The sequence below is a fragment of the Felis catus genome, chromosome A3, assembly GCF_018350175.1.
Source record: "Felis catus isolate Fca126 chromosome A3, F.catus_Fca126_mat1.0, whole genome shotgun sequence".
Taxonomy (NCBI): domain Eukaryota; kingdom Metazoa; phylum Chordata; class Mammalia; order Carnivora; family Felidae; genus Felis; species Felis catus.
Genome location: NC_058370.1, coordinates 115,012,333 through 115,021,220, shown reverse-complemented (window position 1 = coordinate 115,021,220; position 8,888 = coordinate 115,012,333). Strand labels below are relative to the sequence as shown.

At 50.7% G+C, this 8,888-nt stretch overlaps 1 long non-coding RNA gene across 1 annotated transcript in view; it reads right to left on the bottom strand.

Moving 5' to 3' along the window:
• LOC123384563 overlaps positions 1-8,888 on the bottom strand; it is a 62,396-nt gene that overhangs the window by 24,344 nt on the left and 29,164 nt on the right. The gene's annotated exons all lie outside the window — the stretch shown is intronic.

The window sequence follows — 8,888 nt, the reverse complement described above, 5'->3', positions numbered from 1 at the left end:
TGGAGAGAACAGGCTTGCTTATTTTCCCTATGAGAGGTTAACTGGCCTCTATACATATTCAATCCTTTATTCTTTCATTTGTCCCACCCACCCACCCATCCATCCATCCTTTCTTTGAGTCACAAGACACGGAGACTGTCCAGCAGAAAAAGCCCTAAGGTAGAGATTCATTCTCTGACCCATTCAAAAATACTTAGTAAACACCATCTGTGCTGCAGGGACAATTCTACATGGATCAAATCAAGTTCTGGCTCTCGAAGAGCTAGTGGGGGAAGTGAGGCATTTATACAAACGTTGATAATGCAGCAGGAGACTGTGCCAGGGGTGGGGGGTGGGGAGAGCACAGGCCACGTAGGGACTCATGAGAGCAGATGGCTTCCAGCTGGGGAGAAGGTGGTCCGAGCAAGCCTGGCTGGGGGTGAGGCACTTGACCTGAACCTGAGAAACTTGCCCGGCTGCGTCTTTCGTGCCAGTCACCTTCCCTCCCTAATTCAGGAAAGATAAGCAGAGTGTTTATGCAAAAGTAAACACGCAGCATTCCCAGCCCACAAAATCATGACCCACTGAGAACCACAGATGCATTTGAAGAAAAGCATGATGAGAATTTTGCCTCTGGGGACTGTGATGGTTTCTCACAGGCCATTTTCAAGAAAAAACTATCAGTATCTTTAAAGCTGAACTTTTCAGTGCCTGGAGGAAGAAGAAACATGGTAATAGAGGAATGTTAAGTTGCCCCAGCTGGAGCCATGAGGGGACCAGGACAGTGGACAGGGCACGGCTCTCCTGTCCACCTCCCACCAGAGGTGATCGTGTCGTTCACTACACTTTGGTTCTCCATCCTTCCAGCACAAGGAAGATTGAAGCTCTACCCCCTTGACGCTGGGCAAACTGTGCGACTTGCTTGGGCTAGGGAAACACGAGTGTAAACAACGTGTCCCTTCCTTGTAGAAGCGAGTGTGTAGTTGGCCACCTTCTATTTTTCCTGCCTCGCCAGGAATGCATGCAGGAGCGGGCGTGAAGAGGGAGCTGGGGTCAGCCCAAGGCCCTGGGGCACTCGGAAGTCCCTGACCAGTCTGCCCTGGATAGGTGGCATGACCATGATGGAAGCCCTGGTCATGTTAATGCCAGAACACTGGTGGTTGTGGGCTATTTATCCCACCTCATAACCTAGACTATCATGACCAAGGTACCCGGTGAGTTCTTCCAGTAGTTTAGCTCACTGAGTGGGTGTAAAGGAGAGAACTTCTGGGAGACGGAGCTCCCGTCTTCTCAACAACCAAGGCCACCTGGAGCTGAAGACATGTGAGAATTGTTCCGTCTTTCATTGCCTGAGCCACATTCTGTAGCATCTCCCAACATCACTGCTGGCCCTTCAACATCACCATTTAGGCTGGGGAACTTGGCACCAATGGAGTCAGACACTGAGGGGACCTGTCTTTTTTCTGCAACGATATAGATGCTGGGGACTGACAGGGCCTTCGTCTGCCTAGAGCTAAGCAGAGGGTGTGCAGGTTGGAAAGAGACAAACTATAATTCCCAGACCCCCTTGCAACCAGGTTCAGGATATGATTTTGGCCCTGCCAACCAGATACACTCATGGGAGAGTTTGCCGAAGCAGACCACACCAGAGGCAGACCCGGCAGCTAACACAACATCTTCCTGGCTTTGCAGCTGCCTTTCCACGCTCAAGAGGCTGGGAGTCTTGTTTGTGAGGACAGATGAAGCAGTGGTAATCGGCCATGTGCCACCTAGTGTTTGCCTACCTAACCATGGTGCCTGAGCACTGCTGCGATGGGCAGAGGGGACCCGGACTGCAGCAGGGGAGGCTTCCTGGAGGGTGTGTGTGTGTGTGTGTGTGTGTGTGTGTGTGTGTGTTGGAAAGATGCACTGCAGTGGTTCTTGCTGCATAAGTGAGGAGGAGAGGGTACCGCAGGGCTTTCCAGAGGGAACGATGGCTGGGGAACTTTCAAAGTAATAATCCTTTTCTAAGGATCCAGATGGTAGGAATGTGTGCACTTAGAACACTTGAGACCATAGGATAAGGAAATGTTTATTTATGTTATTTTTAATGCTTATTTTTGAGAGAGAGACAGAGTGTGAGTGGGGGAGGGGGAGAGAGAGAGGGAGACACAGAATCTCAAGGAGGCTCCAGGTTCTGAGCCATCAGCACAGAGCCTGACACGGGGCTCAAACTTAATGAACGGTGAGATCATTACTTGAGCAGAAGTCAGATGCTTAACTGATTGAGCCACCCAGGTGCCCCGAAGAAATGTTTAAAAACAGCAGTTCTCTCTCCTCACTCAGAATTTCACTTTCACAGGGTGGTTTCACACCCCGACCCCAGGGGACGTACTGAAGCACTAAGGTGGAACCAGGGCCTGAGGCCAGGTTAGCAGGTGACTGACAGGGAACAACAGACGCCCTGATTCCAGCTCAGGACAAGTCGTGTGGCCTCTCTGCCTCCATCTACTTTCCCCTTAGGTGGGGGTCATTTCAGTGTTTCGGAGATATCGTGAGGAATGCTAAGAGAGGGACAGTTTCCCCAGAACACTAACGCATGTGTGAGTGCTGTTGATGTCGCTAGAAGAGGTTCGTTTCCAGAAGGGGTGAGAATCCCACGGACAGGAAGGAAAGCCCTGGAAAGGTGCAGAGAAGAAAGGGACTGTGGAGGATCAGGGAAGGGAAGAGTGCTTGCATATCTGAACGGTGGCCTGGGGCGGGGAGACTGATGGGGACCTGCAGGTCTGGCCCTCTGTGGCCCCTGCCTGGCCTCCTAGCCACCGTGAGCTCGTGCTGACAGCAGGCTGTGGATGCTCAAGAAGCACCCATCCGGGTGGGTTTTGGCAGGGGAGGGTGGCGACACGATGGACTCCCATGCAGGCCACCCAAGAATTTCACAGGTGACGGCTGACCCCGGGGCACACTGAATATACAACCCAGATGGCAAACCTCTTCCTCCACAAAGTTTCCGGATCACGCTGTTGTGTAAGGTGAAGGCTCCTTTTCTGCCAGCCAGTGTCTTTTCCTAGCATTTCTCAATCCTTGTTTAAGTAGCAAAGGCCAGCTCAATGTAGAGAGATGACCCTCACTGCACCCCAGTCCCATCTTGGGGCAGAACCGGGGTTCGGTTCACCTTGGAGAAAATCTCACACGTATTGGCATAATGACGAAACTGGTAAAATGTGACTTCGGTCCAGGTTTCCCTTCTAGGCCACTGCCACCTCCTTCCCTGTTGCTCCTGCTCTCCTTCCCACCCCCATCCCAGGAGGCCAGAGCACCTCCCTTCTCCTGACCGGGCTTCTGTCCTGTGCAGGCCAGCGACGCCCCCACACGCGCACACATACACACGCACCGTTCGCAAGGGTCTGCTCTGGGTCTCGCTCTGCCAATCTGGGGAACCAAGGGTCTGCTCGTGTGACCGTGGGATCTGCTGCTGCTGGGACTCTGGTCACAGGTCAATCCCAGCTAGGAGTGAAGCAGGAGCCCAGTGAGAGAGGTTCCTGGCAATGTGGCAGCGCAGAAGGTGAGAGCGTCAGGGTCAGGCAGGTGTTGGGGCACGACCCCACGCCGGCACCTGCTCACATGCAGACTTCCCCTCTGGATCTTATCTGCTTCCTAAATGCCTCCACAGCTTTCCCAGCAGGACACAGTAATTCCCCTCATTGCAGAAAATCCTACTCCTCAGGAACATGCCGCGGAACGAAAAGACAGAATTCACTCCAGGGAGGTCAGCTGGCACTCTTGTCCCCGAGCAGAGTCGCTGCCTAGGCCCCAGAACAGATGCGGCTTGTCCTCTTGATACCCTGGCGTGTCCAGTGGCCACAGGAAGTGAGGCCTGAGATAACAGCAGCCCTGAACTCTTCAGCGACATTTCCTGGAACTTCTTGAGATAAAGAGAAAGCAAGCAAACCGCCTCTGAGCCGCAGCACTGGACCAGACGGCACTCCTCAGTCCCAGGGATGGACTTGACGTCTAGTTTGGGATTTGGCCCAGTGGTCTGTGTAAACAAAGCCCCACGTCATGCACCGACCATTTCAATCAGGCTACCTGGACAGGGTAATGACAAAACTCGAGGCAGTATTTTCCAAGACTCAATTCAAATGCTGTCCCCAAGGGATGCCTGGGGGGGCTCAATCGGTTGAGCCTCTGACTTCGGCTCAGGTCATGGTCTCACGGTCCATGAGTTCAAGCCCTGCGTCGGGCCCTGTGCGGACAGCTCGGAGCCTGGAGCCTGCTTCGGATTCTGTGTCTCCTCTCTCTCTGCCCCTCTCCCACTTGTGCTCCGTCTCGCTCTCTCTCAAAAATAAATACCCATTAAAAAAATTAAAAGACCAAATACTCTCCCCAAGCAGATGTGACCCGTCTCCCTCCACCCTCTTCCCCTCCATCTGCCTGCCACCGCCTGCTAGCTTTGTCATTGGCATTACTGAACTCCGCCGTCCAGACAATAAGCTCCTTAAGGACACAGAGCGCCGAGCACGGTCCTGTGGCCTCCTCGCCGCACCCCCTAAGTCGTCCTGGAGTGTTTATTGCCCCCGCCGCAGGCAGTCCTGCTAGCTGCCAGCCCTCAACTTCCGGCTGACCCCAGAAATTGCTCTCGGCTGCAGAAATCTGCTTCCGTGGGGGCCACACCCTCTTCCCGGGACAGCTGCATCCTTGAGTGGTCAGTGAGGAAATATCCCCCAACCTGGAATAGCTGTGCTGGGCCATCCGGGCTTCGGAACTCCCGGCGGGGTAGCTGAGCCCTCGTGACCACACGGCAGCAGGGTGACCGCCTCCGCCCACTCTGCCTCCTTCCCCTCCCCTTTCCCAGTGTTGAACCCAAGAGCATTCTCTAACAAACTTCCTGCATGCTAAACTCCATCTCAGAGTTGGCTTCCCCAGGGCACCCAACCTACAGCAGAGGGCCCGGCAAACAGGAGCTGCTCAATAAATGCTGATTGGCATAATTGAACAGCCAATGCCTCTGTGGCAAATCCGATCGGGATGGCCTCACGGGGACTAGAAAGCTGACCATGCAAATAGGGGCAGCGGCCTTGCCAGGGAATGAGTGCCACGGGGCACCAGACCCCACTTGGCAGGCCGCTTTGAGTTATCGGGAGAAGCTGAAGCGATGGCACATACGGGAAAAGCCAGAGATGGCTTCGGAATTTCGGAATTACACCTCAGGTGGCTCCAGCCAGAAGGCTGTTTACGAGTGAGAGGCCGCAAGATTCTCACTCTGCGCAGAATGACACCATTTTGCAAGCCATCCTCAATCTGTAATTTCTGCCCTTCTTACCAAAAGCAAATCCCTCGCGTTCTGGGACGCGCCACAGCTCTGAGAGAGACAGAGATCAGTAGTCGGGGGAGACAGTATTCTTTCCTGGGCCGCAACTCCAGCCCCAGCTTCTCAAGAAGTAAGCATTAGAGGGAAGGACGCGTCCTGAGGAACAAAACGGGTTGGAGAGGCTGTCCTTAAGCTGGAGCTCAGACAACTGCATATAGATGCTTTAACGTTCCTACATTTGATATAAAAGCCCTGGTGATGGGAATCAGATTTAATACCGGAGCCATACTGCATATTATATGAAGCTTATTATATAAACAATGATATGCTATACACAGTTAATAGTGTAATAAGCCATGCAGATCTTATTCCATACACTCAATCGTTTTATCATCTTTGCAAAGTGTGGCAAGAGACAATCCTCATAAGACACTACCAAACAGGGGTGCCTGGGTGGCTCAGTCGGTTAAGCGTCTGACTTTGGCTCAGGTCATGATCTCATGGTTCGTGGGTTTGAGTCCCACATTGGGCTCTGTGCTGACAGCTCAGAGCCTGGAGCCTATTTCAGATTCTGAGTCTCCCTCTATGCCCCTCCCCCACTCATGCTCTGTTTCTCTCTGTCTCAGAAATAAATACACATTAAAAAAAATTTTTTTAAAAGATATATCAAACAAATAGAAGCCTGGACACCATGAATCCCAACTGATCATTATGATAAAGATTTGTTGGGCAGAGTGGGCAGAATGGGGGAGCAGCGCCCCCATGGAATACGGCTTCATAGGTCTGTTCCTGACTGTGGATGGCCAGGTTATAGAACCACAGAACCTGGAGCTGCATGAGCCCTTAGAAATCATCGTGTCCACACAGCCTCAGACACCCACCAATGGAGTTCTGTCACCTTATGACTGTCCCTGGCCATCCACATGTCAGGACCTATTTCTTCTGGATGCAATATCTTCCTGCAGTCACTATCTGGTTATTACAATACTTTGCCTTATCAACAGGCACATAGAACTGCATCAGAAAAGAAAGTAGGGTCAATACACACTTGTCAAAACCCATAGAATGTGGGACACCAGGAGCAAGCTAATGTCAACTGTGGGCTTTGCATGATGACGCTGCACCAGCATAGGCTCCTCCTATGTAACAATGGACCGTGCTGTGTGGGGTGCTGAGAGAGGGGAGCAGGTGTCTGCGTGGGGACAGGCAGTATAATGGGAACTCTGTACTTTCTGCTCAGTTTTGCTGTGAACCTAAAACTTCTCTGAAAATAGTTTATCAATTTTAAGAAAGGAAGAAAGAAGTCAGGCCCTCCCTGTACACGTGGAGCTTAATACCTCTATGCAGTGTTGACAGACACACTGTGGGCATGAACTCTGGGGTCAACCAGCTGGGTTCCCTGGCTCTTTCCCATCTCATGTAGGCAAAATAAAATGCATGATTGTTGGGTATTGTGAGGGATTGGGTTTCGAGTTGGAGGAATTTGGGTCTAGAAAAGAGAGAAGATGGGGCGCCTGGGTGGCGCAGTCGGTTGGGCGTCCGACTTCAGCTCAGGTCACGATCTCGCGGTCCGTGAGTTCGAGCCCCGCATCGGGCTCTGGGCTGATGGCTCAGAGCCTGGAGCCTGTTTCCGATTCTGTGTCTCCCTCTCTCTCTGCCCCTCCCCCGTTCATGCTCTGTCTTTCTCTGTCTCAAAAATAAACATTAAAAAAAAAATTAAAAAAAAAAAAAGAAAAGAGAGAAGATGTAAATAGATACTCATCTAATTAATTATCTGCAATGTCCTTATCTTTACAAGGGCAACTCATCTTGGGCACACAGGGTTTCCCTTGTCCCCCGACCCCCTTCTCAGCACCCCACTTTGGTTCTTTAATTGAGGTCACTTCGCTTTGGTGTGGGTCCCGTTTGGTCTGGGCATGGAAAAAAAATTACTCAAGATGACTTGTTGTTGAAAGAAAAGGAGATAAGTTGCGAGAAGGGAAAGAATTTTCCTTTACAGCTCAGGAAATGCAACTCTCTAGATAAGTCTAAAAAAAATTCTTTAAATGTCTCCCAATGCAAAAATAAAATTTCCTTTGAAAACCAAATGTATCATTCATGTGTCTCAAACCATTGTCTCGTTTTTTTTTTTTTTTGTTTTTTTTTTTGTTTTAATGAAAAAAGAGCTTGGGTTAGAGAGGGTGATCAATTTCAGACTGCTTCCTTTCTCTGTGAACATTAAACAAGCAAGAAAAGTAAGAGAATCCTTCTAATGCCCTTCCCCTGGCTTTTCCCACTGCCCGCAAGGCTGCAAGGGTTTCTTACAAAGTTATTTCAGTTATTGTAGTTTCTGGCCCTAATCCAACATTTTTGGCAAAGTATGTATTGGGAGTACTGCAGTGTCTACAGGGATTCAGCATCTGTGAGTGTGTGTGTGTGTGTGTGTGTGTGTGTGTGTGTGTGAGAGAGAGAGAGAGAGAGAGAGAGAGAGAGACTGTGTTCATCTGTGTGTGTGCCTTGTGTGTGTTTATTTGTGCATGTGTGTGTTAACAGTTTTGTCCTGGTTCTCTAAGTGGTACCAAAGCTCTGGAGAGTCCTCAGGAACAACTTTGCAAAATGCCGTAACAGAACCTTCCAATCCTGCTTCTATTAAGCAATTCTGGCTTTGGAAAAGCAACTTTGAAAAGTGCCTCCAGCTGAGCAATTTGAAGATTCAGGATAATGTTTACATATTATGAAACAGTCCTCTCTCAAGGCCGCCAAGCGCATTACCAGTGCCTCTGCAGCATATCATCTGGGCAGGTAATTGAACCCTTCTCTGAACCCCATCTGTAAACTACAGATAATTAACCCACTGTCATGGGGTTGTCCCGAGAATAAAACTGGAGGATGTCTGCAATGGAACTGCACAGAAGACATGCTCAATAAATAGCAATCGTCTTCCTCCCCCTCCCCTCTTTGTAGCACTGGGGCCAAGGCATGGCTCTATACCCTTCCCTCCCGGCCCTGCCTGCTGGACACACTTCCACACAAAATGGCCAGGGAATGAGCCCGCTCTGGCTGTCACCACTTTCCCCTCTTTTCAGCCCCGGTTCCAAGTCCACAGTGGATCTCCCTTTCCTGAACTTGATAGTACCCAAGAAGTCAGCATCTAATAACAAAAAGCTGAGCTGCTTATTAAGGGTCTCAAGTGTCTTTGTTTTGTCTGCCAACCAGACTATATGGTACCAGAAGGCAGGCTGGAGTTTCCTGTGCCTCTTGTTTCCTCCTAAACTGCCTGGACTAACCTGAGGCTGGGTGTTTGGTGCTGGACAAATTGGGACAATTGAGTCCCGGGAGGTCTGCCACCAGAGAAGTCTCCAGCACAGCAGGGCTGTGTGGGACACACAACAGTGCTGGGAAGCCTGAGGTTCTGGCCACTAGAGGAGAGTTCTCCAGTCCTCCCATATGCAAACCTTGTGCCTCTTCTATCCTCTGAAATTGAGGCAAGCAAAGGCAACAAGGACAGATCTTGGAAGGCAAGCTGGTGCCTGATGTCAGTGGCTCCCTTTCCCCACTGGAGACTCCAGATACCCAGAAACCTACATAACCTCAACTTCTATAACCATCACTTACTTTTGGACCAGTTGTGAAATTCACC